Genomic DNA, 14,575 nt, shown 5'->3' with positions numbered 1-14,575 from the left:
CCCCCTTTGGCTCCTTCTAACCCCATCCCCGCGGCGGCCGCGACGCCCGTCCTCTCCCCGCGCGACAAACCAGCTGGCGGCTGGGCTCGGGCGCCGCGCGCAGCCAACCAGCGCGGCGGGAGGGGCGCGGGGCTGGGCGGGGCGGGCGGGGGGCGCGCAGCCCGTCACGCGGTGCAGCCGTCACAGCGCCCAGGGCAGCCCAAGAGCAGCAGCAGCTCGGCGCTCAGGGACCCGCGCCCCTGCCCGTGCCCATGCCGGGCCGCCTCCAGTGAAGCCAGAGAGGTAAGACCGCCGCCCGCCGGGTTCCTTCGCCGCGCCAGGCATCCCGCACCTGCACCCCGCATCCTGCACCAGCACCGACTGCCCCCGGCGCCAGAGTCCTGGTCGCGGCCCGAACCGCTGGCGCCGTGCGGCCCCTTCCCTTCCCCCATCCCTCCCCCGTCCCCGTGGAGAACAATGGGGCAAGTGCAGGGGTGTCCGCCCTTCATTCGAAGCCTAGCTGGGCCCTCTGGAACGGCCCCTGCGCTGCGGCCCCTGCTGCGGCAGGACTCTCGGCTGGGCTGGGCGAGGGTCGCCTGGGGAAGGGCGAGCGCCGCCGGCGGCATCTCGAGACACCCTCCCTCCCTCCCTCCCCGGCTCGACCCCTCTCTGGAGAGGAGCCAGAGAGCTGGGATGCGGCGCGGGCTGAGCCTGGACCAGCGGGGGCGGGGAGGGATGGAGAGGAGAGAAGACTTGGATGGAGGCACAGGGGAGGGGCGCGGCTCAGCGGCCCGACTCTGGGGGAGGGTGCCCAGGGCGGGGGTAGCTGCCCTGGTCCCCAGGGTAGGGGAGGGCAGAGACTGGAGCCATGAGCCAAACAGGCGGCGGGCGAGGCCCGCGGGGGCTGCTGCAGGAAGGCCCGGCCATAGGCCTGGTGCGCACCTCCGGAGCTGCCCATCATCCTACCCCAACCTTCCTTCCCCTTCCCAAGAGACCCCAGAAAGACCGATGGCTTGGGAGGGGCCGCCAGCAGACAAGGCCTGCGTCTACGCAGCCAGCGCCCAGTAACAGGTGTGGCCCGGCAGCGGGCGGGGAGGGGGTTGCGGGGCCGCGACATCTCGGCTGCGACGCTCCCCAGGGGCCCGGGCTCGGATGTCAGGGAGGAACACTGTCGGGTAGACCCTCGTACTCCCCCTTTAAGCTGCCCCTCACGCTAACTCTCCCCCAAAACGAGGCATAGCCCTCGAGCTCCGGTAGGGGCGGGGACAGCATCCCGGGGGGTGGGGGTCCGCAGTGGGCGGGGCGCTCGGTGGGCGGGAGGGCCGCGGGCGCAGGGCCGTGAGGGGGAGGGGAGGGAGGGAATGCCAAGTCATGGGGCCTGCAGGGCGCGGGCGCGACGTCACCCCAGCGCGGACCCGATGCGCGCCCACGTTCCCTGGAATAGGGACATTTCCCCAGAGACCGGCGGACCCCTCCCCAAGCGGCAGCCCCGCCCCCAGGGGGCGCTGGCATTGTGGGATTAAGGGCCTGGTAGGGCTGGCGGGTGGGAGCTTGCGGCTTCGGAGAGGCGGAGGTGCAGTGGCCCCTTCCTAACCCTGGGGACTCGGGCACCCGTTCTTGCACAAGTCACATCGGCCCTGCTCTCTCTGCTCAGCTGGCGAAGGGGCTCTGCCAGGCCCACCTTGCCCATCCGCCTCTCCGCCTCTCCGTCTGAGAATGTAGCTTCCAATTTGAAGGGAAACTGTGGGGTCCAGTGTGGGGGGTTGGGGCTGTACCTGCGGCGGCCATTTTGCAGGTGTGGCTGTGGGATGAGGGTAGTCAGGTCTGGAGCAGGGGAGGCACCTGCAGTGGGGTGCAATGTTTGCAGTGCAGGGTGAGCATCTGAAGATGGGCAGAATGTCCTCGGTGGGGTGTGGTCCACAGGGCAGTGAGGCTGGGATCAGGTGTGGAGTCAGGGCCCCCTAACCCCAAGGCTGTCAGTGAGGGCCCCTGTAGGCACAGGCTTGCCTGCTGCCTGCTGTTTGTCTCCCCCTGTTCTCCCCGCCCCCCGACCCCCAGTGCCCCACAGACTGTCCCTTGGGGCCTCCTGCTTCACCAGCCACAGCTAGGTGGACACTGAGGTTCTGCTCAAAACCCAGAGCTGTGAAGCTGGGGTTCATACCCAGACCCACGGGTGAGGGGTTCCGGACACCAGCCTTGCCCCTTCCTGTCCTCCCTGGTGTCACCACTGCTGACCCAGGGCTGACCGTGTCCTCTGGAAGCAGAGCAGGGAAATCTTCCCATGGGCTCTGTGGAGGGCCAGATGGAGTTGTGGGAGGGACATGGGGGGGGGGGGGGAGGTGGGAGCCTTGGGGGCTGGGGAGAGCCTTCCTAGGCCACTCAGCTTGCTTGGGCCAGCCAAGGAAGGCGAGCTGGGTGTGGCAGGGCAGGGAATGTTTTGAAGGGGTCCGGGTACCACAGGATGGGGACATGGGGGCTGTGGAGAGGCTACCAGCACGGGAACCATGCCCTGGCCTTTAGGGCTGACTGACCAGGGCGCATATCCAGAGGACCCTGCACTTCTAAGAGCCGGGGGGGCCTGCAGTGGAGAGTGGCTGGTCCGGGTCACTTAGCAGCTCATGACCCCCCCCCCCCCCAGATGAGCACGTGGTTGTCCTCCTGCCCAGCCCACTTAGTGTTCTTAGGCCCAGGACAGGGCTCACCACCCCAGCGGCCACAGGGAACCCAGTGTGTCATCTCCACGGTGTCTCTCATGCCCAGGAGCATCTCAGAACTCTTTTGGGGCTGGACCGTACCCTGCTCCAAACCTGTCGGCTTTGGGGTGTCCAAGGGCACAGCCAGGCTGGTGGGCCAGTGACGTCCTCAGTTCTGTTTGTTCCCTGAGCTGACTGCCTCTGCCCACCTGGTTCTGCCCCCTCCCCCAGGCATGCCCAGGGCTGGGGCAGAGGGCCTGGCGAGGCCTGTGCCCCACTGCCCTACCTAAACTAGCAGGTTTGCTGTTTGATTGCTGACAATGGCCAGGTCGCGTTTAACTCCTGATCCTGGCTGCTGGCTGGGCTGAGGGGCAGTGGATGGCCCCAGGCAACCCCATAGCCCCCAGCCCAGTGCCATCAGGACCCAATGAAGTAGTCATTGTATTGGGGTCGTTGGAAGGGTGGAGGGCATAGTCAAGGTCAGCTCTCAGGTGAGGCTGAGCCTCCTGACCCCTCCCTGTCCCTCTCAGCCCCTCCTGGGGGCCTCAGTGCCCCCACCCACAACACCACCTCACACCTGCTTTCTCCCAAGTTCCCCTGGCTTAGCCTCCGAAGCTGAAGCTGAACCCCTTGTGGCCTGAGTACCACCCTGATCCTGACACTCTGCCTGGGTGGCTGGGCTCCCCCCTCTCTAAAGCCTCCTCACCCTGGATTTAATCCTCTAATCCCCAGCTCCCTGGGGTGGGGAAACATACCCCCCCCCCTCCCCGTCCCCTTGCTCAGATTTTAGCCCCTAGAGGGGCATCTAAGGAGGGCAAGTCTGGACCCCACCTGCCCAGGTTCCCTGTTCTTACTCCTTCCCCTTCCCCACCTGGCCCTTGGGCTGGAGCAGCCACCCCGTACACACACACACACACACACACACACACACACACACACACGTGCACACTCACCTCACTACACATACCCACACAGGTTCACACACTCATTCCCACACACACAGACACACACAGAGTTTGCAGCCAGCTATGTCCATGTGAGGTTCTTAGGGCCCCTCAAAGGCTGCCACCACTTTGAAGCCCTCTGTGAGCACCCCAGGGTGTCAGCCTATCCCCTCTGTAGGAAGGGCATGGACATTTACTGGGTGCAGATTCAGTGTACACTTCATGCGAGTCCCTTGTTGATGCCCCTGAGACTCCACAAGACAGGTGGTGTCCCTACTTGGAGACTGAGGCTCCTGAGAAGGGGGTGCCTTGCCAGGGGGGACCTGGGACTCTCCCCAGCTTCCTGTGACTTCCAGAGCTTTCTGTCCCACTCTCGCTCCCCCGCCCCCCCCCCCCCCCCCCCGCCGCCCTAGCGCACTCTCCCCCTCCCCCATGGCCCAGCACAGTGCTCCGGAACAGCAGGCACTCAGTAAGTGCTGTTTCCAGGTTGAGCCTGTAGCTTTTTAACCCAAGTGGTCCATTTCCTGAGGGCCCAGGGCGAGCAGCTGCCACTCTGTTAGGGTGGGGTCCTCTGTGTGTCTCCCACGCAGGGCCTGCTGGTTCCGAGGCAGCTGCCCCCCTTCCTCCGGGTCTCCTGAAATGCAGCTCTTGGTTCCCAGTGGAATGGCCCCAACTGTTCTTGCAGGCCCCACTCCCTGCAGACCCCCTGTTCCTTGAGCCCGCCTCTGGCTTTCCTCAGAGGGAGGCAGTGATGCCCAGGAGTGGCCTGGAGGGGTGTCAGGAGTCCTGGGTCCCACTCCTGGCTCTCAGTTTCTTTCTCCATCTTGCCACCATCTCAGGGTGGCAAGGGGCAGGGCTGGACCATTAATGCCCAAGGCCATGGGGCAGTGGGCCCAGGCTTCTGTGGGGCTATCATGGGGCTGAGGCAAGGGGGTCACTCGGCTGCCTAGTGTCATCCTCCACCTGCTTCTGGGGCCAGGGCCACACCATGGCTGTGGTCCCTGGTGCCTGGGAGGCAGCAGTGGCAGAGTGCAGTGGGCCAGGCCCAGACCAGAGGAGAAATCTTAGGGCCGTATCTATCCCCTTTGCTCCGGCTTCACAGTCAGGCACGCCATTCTTGGTGTAGTCTTCTCCTGGATCTGAGCTGTCTTTTTCTTATATTGTATGCATTTCTCCCGTCCTCACCTTTCCCCAGCTCTCAGTCACACTCTTCCTTTCTGGTGCCCACACCCCTGGAGGCCATCTCCATCCCTGAGTTGGAGTCTATGTCTCAGCCCCCAGAGTTGCTTCTTTCTTGGTTTCCTGTCCTGTTTTGCTGGAGCACATCCTTGTGTGACTTCCTAGAATGGGTGACGAGTCCTTGGCTGAGGAAGTGTCTTTGCTCTGCCCTAATCTGGGTGGATGGTTGTTGGACAGCACTTATTTCTGGTAAATCATTTCCCTGAGAACGATGGCTGCATCCCTTGCTTCTGAGAAGTCTTTTTCAGCAACTCCTCTTTCCTCTCTGGAATCTCTCAGGATCCCTTCTCTCTGAGGGGCTGTCTCCTGGGTGGGTCTGTGTGTGCTGGTGCTCGTCAGCCCTTTCCACGGAGGACCGGCTCTCTTCTCCCATCTGCCCACCTGCTCCTCCCTGCTCATTTTCTCTGTTGTCTTCCCAGAAATCCTGCGTTGGTCTTCTGTGATCTTGCCTTTCCCCTCACATATTCTGTCTCCTTGTTTTTGTTCTATGCTCTTGGCAATTTTTGGCCTTCACTTTTGTGTTCTCTTTTGGAACTTTGTGTTCAGCATTCACGTTTTGTCTCTGAGAGCTCCGTCTTCCTTGTCTTGAACCTTCCCATTTCATAGCACCCTCTTCTTGTTTTGAAAGTGTAGTGTCTTCTTGAAACATTCGGAGTACATTCAGAGGTTTGGGGTTCGTTCCTTGGTTTTGCTTTTGTCCCACGGTTTCTCTTTCCCTGGGGCTTGTCTTCTGCTGGTTGTTCAGTCCTTCACTTTGAAGCTCTGTGCCCTGCTTGCACATGTGAAAGCCTTGTTGGTCCATTCAGGTGAGGGGGGTTCGTCAGGCTGGTGTCCCGTGATCTGAATGGGGTTCTGTCGGGAGCTCAGTGCGGTGTGCATTGGCAGGCCTTGCTTTAGGTGGAGCGGTGGGAGCTGGCTGCCCAGCTGTCCCCCCATACCAGAATGCGGGGTGCCGGCATGCACACCGAAGACTTCCCTCTTGCCAGACGTTTTCTCCCATTTCTGTAGAGAAGAACCTTCAGCTGTTTGCCTGGACATTGGCAGCCTCTGCCCCTGTGAGGCAGGGCAGGGGGATGGGTGTGGCTGTTCTAGGACACACTGCACCCAAGGTGTCCTTTTCAGCCTGCACCTCCTTGCCCAGCCTTGAGTCTGTGACCACCTAGTCATCACTCCTCGCACATGCCCCCCTCCTCATCAGCAGCCAGCAGCTTCCCCCACAGGGTCCCCAAAGAAGCTTTCTCATCTCTTCTCAAAGTTCTCACCCCTCCTGGCAATGTTGGGGGGAGCTTGCCCTTCCCCCTGCCCTCCAGCATGTGATGTGTTTGATGCAGTCCCCCCCCAGTCCCCCACCTTCACACCCCTCTGCAGCCCCATCCTGGCTCTGCCGCAGGCAACAAGGATGGGCTCTGGACTCCTGCCACATCACTCTGAGTTCTTGCTCCCCTTCATGACAAGACATCTCAAAAGAAGTTAAGTCTTTAAAAAAATACAGGATATGTTAACAAATGTTTAGCCATGTGCCCACCATCAACCTTAGAAATAAAGCATTTCCCTGCACCTACAGTGCTCACACCCACAGGCATCTCTGACCCTCCCAGGGAGCAGGGTCTAGCATTACCCCACCTTTCAGCCCGGGGAAGGTTCTGTCCATTACTGACTTAAGGGAGGGCCACTTGGATGTCCTGGTGGCATCCAGGTATTAGACCCCAGCCTAGAGGTTCATTAGTGCCTTGACTTTGGTACCTAGTGCTCTCAGAATTCCATTATCTGCCCCTGGGCTCTCGGTCGGTAGAATTATTTGTGAATCTGATACCTTGTGAGCTGTAGCTCACTGGATGGCTTGTCTGCATCTGTCTGAACCATGATTTTGAGATTCTAAGGATCCACAAATGACTCCATTTCCTTCATTTTCACACCTGGACAGCCACTGTGTGACCAGACCACGGGGGAATGTCCAGTCTCTGGTGGGTGGGGGCTTTAACATATGAATTTGTGGGGACACAGACATTCAGTTCATAACACCAGTTGTCTCAGCATCACTGGATTAATAGCTCTTCCTCGTCTCATTGCCCTGTAAAGTCACATTTTTCAGGTAGCAGAAGGGCTGTGTCTATGTGGGCATTTCTGATGTCCCTTCTGCAACTTTGGTGATTTCCCACCTTGTTCCAACCACCTATCTTAATTACTATAGCTTTATATTAAGAAGATATCAGTAGGGCATGTTGCCTTCTATCCTCTTGTATTTCTTTAAATTTGTTATTGGTGTTCTTAGCATCTTACTCTTCCATATACATTTTTATTTTATTATTTTTTAAAATATATTTTATTGATTTTTTTACAGAGAGGAAGGGAGAGGGACAGAGAGTAAGAAATATCGATGAGAGAAACATCAATCAGCTGCCTCCTGTGCCCGCAACCAAGTACATGCCCTTGACTGGAATCGAACCTGGGACCCTTGAGTCCACAGGCCGATGCTCTATCCACTGAGCCAAACCGGTCAGGGCTTCTATATACATTTTTAGAAGCAATTTGTCAAGTTTCATAAATAATGTGATGGAAATTTCATTTGAAATTACGTTGAAATTTTGGATCCATTTGGGTGAAAAATAAGATTTTGAAAAAAATTTTTTCCATGAACAGGTTATAATTCTTTACTTAGATTTTCTATAATGTTTTTTTTTTGTAAAGTTTAAGATTTTTCTTTATAAAAGTTATATGCATCTTTTGTGACATTTATTCCTATAAAGGTACTTTATACTTTTGGTTATTTTTTAAATGGTACCTTAATATTTTTTTAACTCTGTCTCTTGTGCATACCAACATGGTTGGTTTCTAGCAACTTTGCTGAAAATATTTGTTTGTGGATGCTCTTGATTTCTATGCAGATTATTAAATAGTCTGCAAATAATAACAATTTGGCTTCTTCCTTTCCAACCCATAATTTTGTCATTGTTATTTCTTTTTCTTGCCTTATCACTCTGGCTAGTACCACTGCTACAGTGATAAATAGAAGTGGTGATAGCAGACATTTTAAACTTGAATTTAAAAGAAATGTTCATAATATTTCACCATAAGTGTGATGTTTGGGTAGGTTTTTTAGTAGATGCCTCGTATAAGATTAAATAAGTTTTATTTTATTCTAATATTGCTCAGAGTTTTATCATAAATGAATTGGGAAAATTGAGTGCTTCTTCAGTACTTATTGGGAACCTCATTTGGATTTTCCCCCTTAATGTGATATGTGGTGAATTACATTTAATAGCTATACTAACACTCAGCCATATGTTATGTTACCATACTGATACTCTTGCAATAAGCCTGCTGCATTATCCCTTTTTTTTCCTACCTGATTTTTCTGCTAATATTTTGGACTTTTTTATCTGTGTATTTATGTTCATCAGTGAAATTGGTCATTTCTCAACTTTTCTTTGTCTAATTTGCTACCAATTTGTCATATTAGCCTCAGTGAATGAGTTGGGGATATAATTTCTCTCCTTCTGTCTCCTTCTTTTTCTTGTTCTCTTTAAGAGTTTGTGTAAGATTACCTGTTTTTTGTTGTTGTTTTTTTAATGTATGGTAGAACTTTCCTATAAAAAATGTCTGAGTCTGCTGTTTTACTTGATGGTTATATTTTTAAATTGTTGAATCAATTTCTTTAATGGTTGTAGGAAAATGCAGGTTCCTACTGACTCATTTTTTCTCCTAGTTATAGGTCACCTGATTCTAGACATTTCTATGTAATGGAACATCTGAATTATGCTTTCTTCCTATAAAATATGTTGGCTTTGTTTTGTCAAGCAGATAAATTGCTTAGGGACTAATTTGATACTTTCAAACCGGATTTTAAGCTTTTCTAGGGTTACTCTAGAGTAGACATCACTCCAGGGGTGGTTAACCCCAAAGGATGAGTTCTTTGGGTTGTCTACTGAATGTCTGGGGTGGAGGGATCAAGAAAACTCTCTATTCTGGCTGGTAGAAGCTCAATGTCTTTTCACTGTGTGTGAGCTCTGGGGTTATGTATTCTTCTTTGCCTGGACCACATGGGCATGGACTAGTACTCTACAGACCCATGTGCACATTTCTGGAGCTGCATTACTAAGCAACTCTTTCCAGAACTCTGACCACAACTCCAGCTGCCTCGACCTGCCCTGTGCCAAGCTGGCACAGCCATGGATGAACCTGAGGGTGGGCGGTGAAGGATTTAGAAAAGACAGACAAGAGAAGAAAGCTGGGTCTAGGTGGGATGCTGCTTCTCTGATGGAGAGACAGCGCCACGGCCTGCAAGCCGAATCTTTATTTTATAGCCAGATTCCACAAGGCAAAGTAAGGGCGTGGTTACAACGTTTTCATGGGTTTCAAATCTACTCAATTACATGCACCTGATCAAGCTTTGTTTACTTGCTGCACCTCTTGCAGCTCATATCACTCAACCACATGGGACCACAGGTTTGGGCCATAAGGTCAAGCTTACAACTATAGCCTTTGGCTATCATTGTGCTGGGACTTGCACCTGGCTTTGCCACGAGAGCTTCGTGCCCTCTCATTAGACCCAGGCTTGAGTCTGTCCAAACGCTGTAGCTGCTCTCCAGACTGCCCGAACTCTGACCTCTATCTCCCCAACTCATAAAGCCACTGAGAGGTTGGAGGGATTGTAGGACTCACTTCATATGGTTCCCTTCTCTCAGTGATCACAGTCCTAGCCTGCCTGTTGTACAGTGTCTGGAAACCGTTGTTTTCGTATGTTTGTCCAGTTTGCTAATTGTTTGCAGTGGCTGCCAGAGGTGTGGCCAGTCCTATTCTCATCATCTACCATTAATCTTACTTATAGCTCCAGAATTTCTCCTGTTGTGTATTAGACGTTTATTTTAAATTTCTAAACATTTGGGTTTTTAATGGTTTTTTATTGATTTTTAATTGAATTGTGTTCAAGTACATGATACATTTGATCCAGTCATTGACACTTATTAGAAGGTGCTTTATGGCTTACTACATGGTAAAACTTGTAAATGGTCCATACATGTTAGAAAAGAATGTTTCTCTAATTTTTGAGAACAAGAGAGCACATATTGGTTCATGATTATTATGTTGTTCAAATCTTCCACACCCTTAGCTGTATGGCTGATCTGTCAGTTACTGAGAGATGTGTTTAAGTTCCTGCTGTGCTAAATTAGTGAATTCTTTCATGTGGCACGAGTCTTAACCTTAATTTTATGTTCTCATCATTTTGTCTCTCTGGGACCAGAATTCTAGGTAATTTTTTCTGACATATATTCCAGTTCATTAATTCTCTGTTCAGTTCCATTGAATTTATTGATTAACGTGTCTGCTAAGTTTTAAAATTAAATGATTACATTTTTATTTCTAAAGGTTATGCATGGTTACCCCCTTCCCCCATATTTAACCCCATTATTTCCCATTCCTGCTTATTTCTGTAAACATTTTAAGCATACTCATTTTATAACCAATTCCAGTATCTGAAGTCCATGAGGATCTCATTCTGATTTTCTTTTCTTTTCCTTCTTTCCCCCTTGGCTCTTGCTGGTGGTGCATTGCTCCTTTGGTGTTTGGTAACATTGATTGTGAGCTCACATTTGACTGATCTTCATCTCTGGGAGTATTGGGGACCAGAGGGGAGGAAGCTACTTCCAATATTTCCAAGGAGGATTTGTATTTGCTTTGCAAGGTGCTTTGGGTGCAAACACCTGAGACCATTGTCAAAATGAAACCAAAACTCGCACAACAACAGGTTGGTGGCCTCAAATTCTCAAAAAACACTGGCTTTTTCTCCACCTGGAGCTGAGTCATTGAGATGAATTCTCCTGTGTCCCTTTTATGGAAGGTGGCTTTCCCCCGACCTCCCACTGTAGCCTTGGAGGATGCAACTTTCTGTGGTGATGTGGTTCCAAACCCAACTTGCATGTGTTTCGCCCATTCCCCACCCAGCAGGTGAAAGTCAATTGTCTGCATTTCTGGTGTCAGCAAATACCTGCGCTTCCTTCCAGATGGGCTTGCAGCTTTAATTTTGGCTCCTCCTTCCTTTTTTTCCTTTTCCTCAGACGTTTCCTCATTTTATTCTTATGTGCATTATCCACCCCAAGTTTCCAGGTGATTTCTAATGGGGTAGGGTGTCTCGTCCATCGTTTGCCAGAAGTGCAAGTCTCTCATTCATCTTTTTCCTATCAGTTGAGAGATATTAATTAATAATGAGCAAACTGATTTTTGTCTTCACATATACCAGTGTGTGTCCACCAAAACGAGGTCTTTTAATTCATTTATTTACCTGAACCATTTGGTAATTACTTTAAAAATAATTCTTCTTGGGTTAAATATGAAGGCGCAAGTCAAGAGGACTTGTCCAAAGTTAGATTCCTGCTCCTTCTCCACCTCTTTTCCTCTTTCTCATCCTCCTTTCTGTCAATCTCATCCATTCCTGTGACTTAAAGAGTCAGTGCTCACAGTGACTGATCCATTTTTCCACACCCCCGCCCTCTTCAAATGCACACATCCAATGCCCTCCTGAATATCTCCAGCTCCCCAATGCTGTTGACACTCGGGTAAGGGGTGAACCAGATGATAGTACTGGCTTGGCGGAGTTTGGGCTGCAGGGTCACACCCACCAGGTCCTTCTCAAGGTGAACCTTCCGGTCCTGAAGCTCCCTGGGGGAAGCTGGGGTCTGGATGGTCCTGTGAATAATGTGAAGGGGACCTCCCGTCCCCTCACCATGCTTTTAAAGTGTCTATTTCTGGCTTTAGCTATATTTTACCGTGTTGACATGTTGGATCTTCATTATTCAGTTCAATATTTTCTAATATCCTGTGAGGTTTTTTTAAATTTGACCCAAGGGTTATTTAGAATTGTATTGCTTAATGTTCAAACCATGGAGGGATTTTGTGGTTTTTTGTTTGTTTGTTTTTGTATTGATGTATAGCTTAATTCTGCTATGGTCAGAGAACATACTAATATGTCTTAAGATTTTAATTTTAAAGGGAAGTTTGTTAGAGTTTGCTTTATGACCATCCTATGGCTAATTTTAGTAAATGTTCTATGTACACTTTAAAGAAATGTGTATGATATGTGTTTTTCCTTCTCAGTACCTGATAGAACAAGCACACAAAATTTTTTATTTTTCAATCTCTCTGTGTCTTTTTATTTAAAGATATCTCATGCCCTAACCGGTTTGGCTCAGTGGATAAAGCATCGGCCTGTGGACTCAAGGGTCCCAGGTTCGATTCCAGTCAAGGGCATGTACCTTAGTTGCAGGCACATCCCTAGTAGGGGGTGTGCAGGAGGCAGCTGATCGATGTTTCTCTCTCATTCATGTTTCTAACTCTCTATCCCTCTCTCTCTTCCTTACTGTATAAAATCAATAAAATATATTTAAAAAAATAAAAAAATAAAGATATCTCATGTCAACAGAATATAATTTTTAAAAATCTGTCTTGACAATTGTATTGTTTTACTTGGAGTATTTAGGCCATACTAATTGAGTTGGGCTTTTAGCTACAGTCTTAAATGTCAGTTTTCATTTGAGCTAACTTTCCTTTGCTCTGTTTTTCCTCCTTAATTGCCTTCTATCGGGTTAATAAAAATATTTGAAATTTATTTGTCTTTCTAATAACTTGTTAGTTATACATTCTTTTTTGTTTTAGTTTTTTAAAATAATTAATCTAGCAATTGAAACAGGTATCCTTGACAATCTAATAGAAAGTATTACTTTTCTACTTTCCCGATAATGTTGAGACCTTAGAACCTCGTCTTTGGCTTCCTTCATTTCTGTTGAGAAGTTGATTGTCAATCTGACTTTGTTTCTTTGTTCCGTAAAAGGCCCACGAAATCATTTGGTCTGGCCCTGCCAAGGCATTAGAGGTGAGTTAAATGTTTGACCAAATATAGTAGGCTAATTTTTAAGTTGATAATTTTGTATGGCCTGCAAATGATGTTATAAGTATCCACACGGCCCTTGGCAGGAAAAAAGGTTCCCTACCCCTGCTTTGCAGGTTGTATGTCCTTTTTTCTCTGTCTGCTTTTAAGACATTTCTCTTCATCTTTGGTATCAGCAGTCTTACTATGATCTAGCTTGGTGTAGTTTTCTTTGTATTTATCTTCCTTTGTGTTTGCACAGCTTCTTGAAGATGGATTGAGAGGCTTCAGCAGTTTTAGACAATAAATGGCCATTATCTTTCTAAGTATTGCTTTCCCCGATTCCATCCCTTCTCTTTTTATGATCCAGTTACATGCACATTGGACCATTTCACTGTGTCCCAGATTTCTCTCTCATTTCTATATTTTTCATTCTTTTTTCTGTGTTCTTTAACTTTCTAATGACCTGTCATCCAGTTCATAAACACAATCTCTCTCTGTGTATAATTTCTTGAGTTCTTTTTTGTAAAAAAATAAATAAATAAAAAATATACATATCCATACATTTTTAAAGGGTTGTTGTTGTTTTTTTAATTGATATTTAGAGAGAGCGAGAGAAGGGAAGGGAAATGGAGAGAGAAAAACATCGATATGAGAGCAGAACATCCATGGGCTGCCTCCTGTATGCCCCCTACCAGGGATCGAGCCTGCAACCCGGGCATGTGCTCTGACCCGGAATTGAACCAGCAACCTTTAAGTGCATGGGACAACACCCATCCAACCAGACAGGACATCTCTTGAGTTCTTAATTTTAGTTATTGTGTTTTCAGTTTTAGAATTTCCATTTGATTCTTTTTTTAAAAAAATATAGTTTCAAATCCTCTTGCTAATAAATTCTCTATTTTCCCATGTATTTTCTTCATCATTTTTTCTCTCATTTTGAACATATAAGTCATGGTTATTTTAAAGTCCTCGGATAGCTCCTGGGTCTGAACCATGTGTAGGTATGTTTCTTTTTTCTCTCTGTGGTTTTCTTTGCTGCCTGCCCCCCTCTCAGTTTGTTTTGAATCATATAGTCCTGTCACTTTTCATGCCTTGTAACTTTTGCTGTAAGGTCAGACATTACCTATTAAAACACTGCAGAGGTTCCAGGTGATACACCTTTTCTCTTCTCTAAATCAGTCAGAGACGGCTGAGTCAGGGCGCCTCTGCAGTTTGGGTACAGCTTCTCTTACCTATGGTTCTGCCCTGCTTTTAGATTCTGTGCCTCCCGGGGCTTTCCAATCTGGCCTGGTGTGATCACCAGGGCCCCTCCTCCGCTGGATCCTGAGCTCCGATCTTTTCTTCTTAGCACCTGAGACCATGGGAGACAACTCTTTGATTTTCAGAGGTTTTCTGCTTGAGTATTTAAGTTTCTATCTTCTCATACCTTCTGAGCTTGGCACGTGTCTTAAGGGGAGAACTGGACATTTGTTTGGTTTCATTCTCTACTGCTTCCTCCTGGGATCTTGGCCTCTCAAGTTTGTTTCTCTTGACCAAAGGCCCTGCAGGTTCCTCCATCCCTCAGCAACGGCGCTCTGCCTGGGAAGACTGCAGATTCCCAGCCTCTCGCCTGGTGACCGGAATGCAAATACGCTCCCAGGGAAAGCGCTGCGGAATGTCAAGTCATCTCCTGCCCTGGCAGTCCCCCATCTCCGGAATCTTGGCCTGCTAGTCTGCATGGCTTCAGTAGCTCATTGATTCCTCAAAACAGATTTAAAATTTTTATTCAGCTTCTCTAGTTGCTCTTGATCCTGGGGTCCCCCCAGAGGGCTTGGCCAGAGGTCCCCACCCTGTCCTCACAGAGAGGAGGCTGGGAC

The 14,575-nt window shown here is 49.6% G+C and overlaps 1 protein-coding gene across 14 annotated transcripts in view; it reads left to right on the top strand.

The window, feature by feature from the left end:
• KIF1A (kinesin family member 1A) overlaps positions 1–14,575 on the top strand; it is a 72,119-nt gene that overhangs the window by 738 nt on the left and 56,806 nt on the right. For 13 of the 14 annotated variants that reach the window (XM_079782118.1, XM_079782117.1, XM_079782116.1 and 10 more), the window contains exon 1: positions 163–282. The exons of the other annotated variant lie outside the window; for it this stretch is intronic. The gene's annotated coding sequence lies outside the window, so the exon portion shown is untranslated. Of the gene's footprint in view, positions 1–162; positions 283–14,575 lie in introns of those variants that run through there. 14 annotated transcript variants of the gene reach the window in all.

Source organism: Cnephaeus nilssonii (genome assembly GCF_951640355.1).
Source record: "Cnephaeus nilssonii genome assembly, chromosome: 10".
Classification (NCBI taxonomy): domain Eukaryota; kingdom Metazoa; phylum Chordata; class Mammalia; order Chiroptera; family Vespertilionidae; genus Cnephaeus; species Cnephaeus nilssonii.
The sequence above is the reverse complement of the archived record's forward strand: the minus strand, read 5'-3'. Positions and strand labels throughout refer to the sequence as shown.